A 9450-nucleotide genomic window follows, 5' to 3' on the forward strand; every position below is an offset into this window, starting at 1 on the left:
GCTGCTGGCAAAGCAAATACGTTAATAGTCTTACTTACCACATACCCTGCATCTTACAGTACCAACCTACTGAGCAAAATGTGTGCACTGGTGCAACACTGGGACAGCTGCTCATTGGCATAACGAGTCTCTCTCTATTGGATTTGAGTCCTCCTCCAGAGAGGAATTGACGCCGTGGTCACAAACCAAGACTTCAGAGTTACAGATCGGGCCGTAGACAGAACCTATTGATGTTTTATTAATGGTGATGTTGTTAATCTGCCATCTAAATATGCTTATAATTAAAATTTTTCATCCTCTCAAAAAAAAAAGATTCCTGTTTATGTCAATGACTATGAGTTCTTGGGTGCATCCACTGCTAATCATATTGTTCCCTGGGCTCAGATGGCCAATTTCACAGAGTGGGTTGTGGGAAGACCTGTTTGTTTTACATTATTTGAGGAATTCCCCTGTTTGTGTACAGGGCCCTAATTCCATAGAACAGATACTAATCACGATCAATTTGCAAACATAGCTAGGTTGATTAAAATGGAAGACATACCTTTGGTACATAAAATTTTCATAAAATGTAAAGTTCTTGTAAAAGCCCCAATGTGTAAACAATGATCTTACTACATTCTACTAAATACACCCCTCCCCAAAGAGACATGTATTCTTCCTAGGGCAGTGTATCATGAGATACCCTGGGCTCATGATGACATTTTAGACTGGTCCATTCCTGACCCAGGATCCTCACATGAAGGAGACAAAATATACACTCATGTAAGATTTATTGTGGGAGTTTTGTCTGACCTTGATGGACATTTACAGGTGGAATTATGGAAATCAGTTGTTACTACTGACCATATTTTAGTTATTTATGGAACATATCCAGTCAGTTACCTTTCATCAGGCTATGATAAAACCTCAGTGAAGTATATGAGAGCCTGTGTAGCATCTCCTTACTTACTGCTATTTGGAAAAGTTAATCAGTTTGAGGTTTCTGGGCACTATACTCAGAGGGATGTACAGATTATTTGAGTAATTACCTTGAAAAAGCTCACCCATATAATGTGTTTCTAGTTAAACAGCTCTCCCATGTTATGTTACCCATTGAGTACCTGAGTGTTGGTAAGATGATTTGAGTGTTCAGATTTTAAAATAATTTTCTGAGTTAATGTACTCAAAAAGAACAATGAGATTGATTCTATTGGGTCTTATTGCTATTGTCACACTCATAATACACTCATAGCCTTTGCTATTATCAGTGCCGTGGCTTTAGCTCAAGAGGTGCATACAGCTAAATATGTTCATGATCTGTCTAAGATCTTTCATATGCTGCAGACACAATTAAAAATAGATCAGGAAATTGAAACTCACATGAATGCATTAGAACAATTTGATTACTATTGACAATGAGCTACAAAACTTGAGAATGAAAAATTCTTGAGGTGTCACACTAATTCTCCTCGGATTTGTGTTACTAATGCCCCCTTACAATGATTCTCAACTTAACTGGAGTCAGATTTGTAATCACCTTACAGGAGTATGGTCACATGATAATTTAAGTATTGATGTTCAAGTCTTGCATGGTGTAATATTAATTATCCAACATTCAAAGTAGATATATTACCCTCCTCCACTGCTGCAGAAAACCTGACAAAGACTTTTGGGCATTATTTTTTCTGCCTCTAATTAGACCTCTGTGGTCAATAGGAACGTCTCTGCGAAGTTTTTTGTTGGTTATATTGGGAAGCATTATAGTCTTGAGATTTATTTGTGACTTGATGTCTGCCTTGAACATTAACTTGCACACCCTAAAAATAAAAAATAAAAAAGGGGAGCTGCAGGGAATCATGAAGTTGGCCTAGTCTAGCTGCCTTGAGAGGTACACATCATAGGTTTCTCAGGTTAGTGTCTGTGGCTCCTGGTACACTGTGTGCCTTTTAGTTTCTGAGAAACCAAGGCACTCCTTCAGGCAATGAAGTCTTCAGGCTGCCTTGTGTTTCTCTATGTTCCCTAGAAGTCAATGAGGCATGTAGAAGCTTGACTTGACAATTGGTCTTAGACATTAATCTCATGTACAAGATATACAGGACTTTGTCTAAAGCAGGTACCAAATGGCCTGGACTGCTTCCCATGTAGGTATGCGAAATCCTCAATTGCTTCCAATGTGAATACAGGATATCCAGGATTTCTTCACATATGGTTGTATGATACTGAGGACTGCTTCTAATGTGGGTATATGTCAATCAGAACTTCATTTTTGTAGGTGTATGATACCAAGATCTTCTTTCCATGTGAGTAAAAGACATGCAGGAATTCTTCCCTTGAAGGTACGTGTTATCCAGGACTTCTTTACATGAAGGTACAGGATATCCAAGTACTATTCCAATAGAGGAAAGTGATATTCAGACCTGCTTCACATGAGGATATATGCTATGCAGGACTTCTCCCCATATGTATGCATGATCTTCAGGTCTTCTTCACATGAAGCTATATGATATGTAGGAATTCTTCCCATGTGGGTACATGATATCTGGTACTACTTGCTAAGCATGCTCATGATAACAAGGACTGTTTCCCATGTATGCACTTAATCTTCAGGACTTCAACCCAAACAGATACAAGATATCTAGGACTTCACTGATGTGGGCACTGATAGAAAGGACTGTTTCCCTTTGAGTATTAATATTCTCAGTTGCTACATGTGATGGTATATGAAATGTAAAACTTCTTCATATTGAGGCACATGATATACACTATTTCTTTCCATGCATGTACCAATATCCAGAAGTGGTTCAGACCAGGCTATTCAGTTCCTGCAAGGGTATAAGTCATGAATATCATGAACGCACATGGGTAAAACTGATGATTAACATGTTCCTAAATTGTAAGAAGACCTATACCATATAACCCCATGGGAATAACTCCTGGTTGTCATATATCTGTATGGGAATCAGTCCTTCTTTAGAAGATGCATTGCATGCTTTAGAAGATGCTTCCTGTATGAGAAGCAGTTCTGAATATTATTACCAGCACAGGAGGAATTATTGTATATCATGTGGAAGGAAGTACTTCATGTAAGCCCACCTGATAAAGTCATGTAAAAACACATGGAAGCTGAGATACCTTATACCTATATGATACAGAGTCATGGATGTCATGTATTGGGATTGGAAGCAGTCCTGGACCTACATGAGAAGTAGACCTGGATATGTTGAATCCTCAGGGGAAGAGGTCCTGAATATTATGTTGTTGCCATGGAAACAGTTCTAGATCTCATGCACCTGCATAGGAGTAGTCCTAGATATTGAGTACATTTATTGGTCCTTGCATAGGAGTAAGTAGGGATATCATAAAACAACATGGGGCAGAGCCAGGCGGATCTCTGTGAGTTCGAGGCCAGCCTGGTCTCCAAAGCGAGTTCCAGGAAAGGCGCAAAGCTACACAGAGAAACCCTGTCTCGAAAAACCAAAAAAAAAAAAAAAAAAACATGGGAAACAGTCCTGTCTATGAGCTACCCACCCTGGATGAAGTACTGGACATCTTGTTTACCCATGGGTAGACATCCTGTAAAACATGTGCTGGCATGGTATGAAGTCCTGGTTGTCATGTTTCCATATTTGTACCACTCCTGGATATTATGTACCCACATGGGAATTTCCCAGAATATGATGTATCCACATGGGTATTAGTCCTAGAAATCATTTACCCCTGTGGGAAGAAGTTTTGAATATTACATATACTATTGGAAGAAAGTCTAAATATCATGTACCTGTATGTGAAGCAGTTATGGATATTGCTACCTACACAGGAGGAAGTGCTGGATAACATGTACCTGTATGGGAATGAGCTCTCCATAGCATGTGTCAGTCTGGAAAGCAATTTTGGATTATCTTGTATCCAAATGGTTAGCATTCATGAAATGTACATGCTTGAGGAGCAGTTCTTCATAACTCAAACCCAAATGAGAAGAAGTCCAGGATATGTACCTCTACAATCAAAAGTCCCTTATATTGCTACTCACAAGGGAAGAAATACTGGATGTCAGAAACCTTGCTCTTGTAAAAGTATTTCTGTTTTCAATTTGTTTTTAACAAACCTGCTTTACCTAGAAACTTATGCAGCTCTTCTGAAGCAAGTATTTTTTGAGAAGAAGAAACTTTATCTGGTCTTCTCTGCAGCAGAAGTACTAGGGCTTTTGCAATTATCTTACTGTGAATTGTTCTTTCACATGTTAATGTTTTCTAAAGATAACATTCTATGCTGCTACAATAACAAATTCTCATGCTGGGATTTCGTGCTCCTTTCATGGTCTTACCCTAACACTAACACTAACCCTAGCCCTATGTCCTTGTGCTATGTTCCAATATAAACTCATGTTCTCTACTTTGTTGGAAACCAATATTCATTTTATTGTATAGGAACTGCCTTTCACTGTGTTTTAACAAACCTGCTTTATCTAGGAAAGAATGCACAGCTGTTCTAATTCAAGCAACTTCAGAGTTGCAGGAGAAAAACAGTCCACTTCCCTCTAAATGGGATTCAGTATTCTCTGCAGTAGAAGTACTATGATTTTTACAAATATACCACTGTGAGTTGTTTTTACTCACTTGTGAGTGTGTTTCATAAAAATGACTATTTGTGCTGTTAAAGTAATAGATTCTTGTATTAGATTCTCCTTTTCCTCTCATGTTCTTCTAACTCTAACCCTAAACCTAACCCAGACCAGAACCCTGAGATCTACAAGCAAAACAGTCCACTTCACTCTAAATGGGATTTAGGATTCTCTGCAGTAGAAATAAAATGGTTTTTACTAAGATGCCCCTATGACCTGTCTTCTTTATTCATGCATGTGTTTCTAAAGATGACATTGTGTCCTCCTAAAATTATAGATTCTTGTGCCCAGAGCTTTTGTGTTTTTCTAATCTTAACTGTAACCCAAACACTAACCCTAATCCTAATATTCTTGTGCTGTGCTAGAGTACAAACTACTGTTTGCTGCTTTGTTGGAAAACAATGTTCTTGCTGTTTTAAAACTACTGCCATTTTCACTTTGTTTATAACAAACCTGATTTACCAGGAATGTATCCACAACTATTCTGATGCAAGCAAGTTCAGAGTTGTAGAAGGAAGAGTCTACTTCCTGCTCACACGATTATGTGTATTTTGTAGTAGAAGTACAATAGCTTTTGCAAACATGCCACTCTGCATTGTTCTCTTCACATGTGTGTGTGTTTTCTAAAGATGACACCCTGTCCTGGTAAAGTTACAGATTCTTATGCACAGATCTCCTATTCCTCTCATGTTCTTCTAAGTCTAAGCCTTAGCCTAACCCTCACCCTAATCCAGTCTCCTTACGTTGTGTTCCAATAATAAACTCATGTTCCCTGTTTCTTAGAAAACAAACTTCTTGCTCTAATAGCATTACTACAACTTTCACTGAATTTTAATAAACCTGCTTTGCCAGGCAACGTACAGATATTTGATGTGATGCACGCCACTTCAGAATTGTAGGAGGGAAACAGTCCATTTCCTTCTAAACCCAATTAAATGTTCTTTATTTTTAATATCTCTGTGTGCTATATGTCACTTTGTGCTATGAAAGTTACAGGTGTTTATGACCATCACTCCTAATCATTTAATGTTCTTTTAACCCTAAACTTAGCCCTAACCCTAAGCCGAATGCTAACCATAACCACTGACCCTAACTGTAACCCAACCCTAACCCTAATCCTAACCTGAACCCTAACAGCAACCAGAACCCCCATGTGAAGCAGTCCTGGAAATGTTGTACAGGCATGGGAAGTAGTCTTGAATATTGTGTACCTGCACGGTAAACAGTCCTGAATATCATGTATTGCTTGGGTGGATACCTTAATAGTAGGTACCAGCATGCTACAAAGCCCTGCATGTCATGTATCTGTTTTAGAAATAGACCTGTATATCATGTACCTATATGGGAAAAAGTCCTGTATATTATGTACCCACATGAGAAGCAGTCCTGTATATAATGCATCCTAAGTGGTAACAATCCTGTATATTATATACTTGAGAAGGTAGAATTCCTCCATATCATACATCCTTATGTAACGATGTCCTGGATGTCATTTACTCAATATGAAACAGTTGAAGTACATCATGTAACTGGATGGCAAACAGTTCAGTATATCATATACCTGCAAGATAAGAAGACATTGCATCATGTACCAGAGTGTGAAGAGTTCCTGCATATCATATACCCACAAGGGAAGAAGTCCTGGATATCATGTAGCTGTATGGGACACAGTCCTAGATACTGGTACTCACATGGAAAGTACCTGATGTAGTAAGCCAGCAGAGGAAGAATTACTTTCTATGGTATGCTCATGAAATGAAATTCTAAATATCTGTTTTCTTGCAAGAGGAGAATTCAAGGCTATTATTATGCCCATGGATGAATTCTTAAATAACCTGTGCCTGCCTGGTAAACACCTTGGATATCATGTATATGCATTGAGGCAGCTTTACATATCATGTACTCACATGAAAAGAAGTCCTGCATATCATATACTTATATGGGAAAATCATAGATATCGGGTAACTGGTACAGATTAGCCAGGACTACTTGCAATGTGGATAAATGTGGGTAAATATTTATATAGTATTGTTTGTCAGGTGGGTCAATGTCACCAAGAACATCTTTTTATGATGACACATGGCATCCAGGATTATGTCCCAAGCATGTACATGACATCTAGGTTGCTTCACAGGTGGGTAGATGATATCTGAACTTCTTTTTTTTTTAAAAAAATTTATTTTGCAATACAATTCAGTTCTACATATCAGCCACGGATTCCCCCGTTCTCTCCCCTCCCGTCCACCTCACCTTCCCCCCAACCCCACCCCATTCCCATCTCCTCCAGGGCAAAGCCTCCCCCACAGACTGAGGTCAACCTGGTAGACTCAGTCCAGGCAGGTCCAGTCCCCTCCTCCCAGGCCGAGCCAAACAATCCTGCATAGGCCCCAGGTTTCAAACAGCCAACTCATGCAATGAGCACAAGATCTGGTCCCACTGCCTGGATGCCTCCCAAACAGATCAAGCCAATCAACTGTCTCACCCATTCAGAGGGCCTGATCCAGTGGGGACCCCTCAGCCATTGGTTCATAGTTCATGTGTTTCCATTCATTTGGCTATTTGTCCCTGTGCTTTATCCAACCTTGGTCTCAACAATTCTCGCTCATATAAACCCTCCTCATTCTCGTTAATTGGACTCCCAGAGATCCACCCGGGGCCTAGTCATGGATCTCTGCATCCAGATCCCTCAGTAGTTGGATGAGGTTTCTAGCACAACAATTAGGGTGTTTGGCCATCCCATCACCAGAGTAGGTCAGTTCGGGCTGTCTCTCGACCATTGCCAGCCGTCTGTTGTGTGGGTATCTTTGTGGATTTCTGTGACCCTCTCTAGCACTTTGCTTCTTCCTATTCTCATGTGGTCTTCATTTACCATGGTCTCCTATTCCTTGTTCTTCCTCTCTGTTGTTGATGATATCTGAACTTCTTACTATGCAGTTACAGTATTTTCAGGACTGCTTCCTCTGTGGGTTCATAATATCCACAAGTGCTTCCCATGCAGGTACATGAAATCTAGGGCTTTTCACCCTATGGGTACATGATATCCATAACTCCTTCCTAAACATGTCCATGACATCAAGAACTGATTCCTGTGGAAATGGATGATACTCAGGATGTCTACCTATGCTGGTACAGGATAACCAGGAGTGGTTCCTATGTGGGTACATGATAAACATGATTTCTTCACATATAGGGACATGCTATCCAGGACTTCACTACACTGCAGATAACACAACCAGGAGTACTTCCCATGCAGATAATGATATCCAGGGCTGCTGCCCATGTTGGTTCATGATACCAAAATGTACTTCCCATGCATGACATGATATCTAGGACTGCTTCCAATGAAGGACTGCTTCCAATGCAGGCACATGATGCTCTGAACTTTTCCCCATGAGGATGCAACATATCCAGGACTGCTACTTCTGTGAGTACATGGTATCCAGGACTGTATGCAATGTGCATACATGGTATCCAGGACTGCATGCAATGTGGATACATGCTATCAGGGACTGTTTCTGAATCATGTACATGATATCCTGTGCTAATTTAAATGTCAATCCATGATATCCAAAATTTTCCCATCTGGTACATGATATCCAACACTGCTTCCCATGTGGGAATGATATATAAGACCTTTTCACATGTGGGTACATGTTATCTAGGACTTTGTCATAGGCAGATACCACATATACAAGACTGCTTCCCATGTGAGTACATGATATCCAAGAGTGCTTCCCATGAGAATATATGCAGTACTTCATCGCATGTGGTTACATGATATCCAGTATTTCTGTCTAAGCAGGTCCACTGTACTCTACATTACTCCCATGTGGGTACTTTATTTTCAGGACTGCTTCCCATGTAGGTACAACATGATATATTGAACTTCTTCCATGCTGCTTCATGATATTAAGGACTTCTTCCCATGTAGATACATTATATCAAGGACTGCTTCCAAGGCAGATACAGGACTACACAAGATATCCTGGACTTCTTTCCATATTGTTCCAAGATCTCCAGGACATCATTCCATGTGACTAAATAATATGCAGAGGTGTAATACATCCAGGGATGCTGCTTCTGCAAGCACATGATATCCAGGAGTGCTTGTGATGTTGGTACATGATGTCAAGGACTGTCTCCCAGCCAGGTACATGGTCTCCAACACTGCTTTCAATACATGACATCCTATATTCATACCACACAAGAACATGATAGTAAGGACTTCTAACAATGCATGTATAGGATATCCAGGATGCTTCCCATACAGTTACATGATATACAGGATATTTTCTCATGTGGGTACCACATTTCCAGAATTGTTTCCCACATGAATACATGATATCTTTAATAATTTTTTATATAGGTTTACAATATGCAGAACAGCTTCCCATTCTGGTACATGAAATGCAGGGCTTCTTCGTATGTGGGCACATATACCCAGTATTTCTTCCCATGCAGGTACAGGATATCCAGGAGTGATTAACAGTCAGGCTCATGATATCCAGGACTGCTTCCCATGTGGGTATGTGATATATGTAAGTACTTCCCTTGTGGATACTGGATATCCAGGACTTTGTACTTGGCAGGTACATTGTAAATGTTATTCAGGACTTCTTCCCATGTGAGTACATGTTATCCAGGACTTTGTCCAATGTGGGTTTCACATATCTGGAACAGTTTCCCATGTGGGTACATGATATACAAGGATGCTTCCCATGCTGGTACATGAAGTACGTGACTTCTTGAAAAGCAGATAAATGACATCTTGTCCTTCCTATGTGGGAACAGGATATCCATGACTTTGTCCAGTGTTGGCACATGATATCCAGGACTGCTTCCAATGCAGG

Source organism: Peromyscus californicus, unplaced genomic scaffold, assembly GCF_007827085.1.
Source record: "Peromyscus californicus insignis strain IS unplaced genomic scaffold, ASM782708v3 Scaffold_24__1_contigs__length_46423439, whole genome shotgun sequence".
Classification (NCBI taxonomy): domain Eukaryota; kingdom Metazoa; phylum Chordata; class Mammalia; order Rodentia; family Cricetidae; genus Peromyscus; species Peromyscus californicus.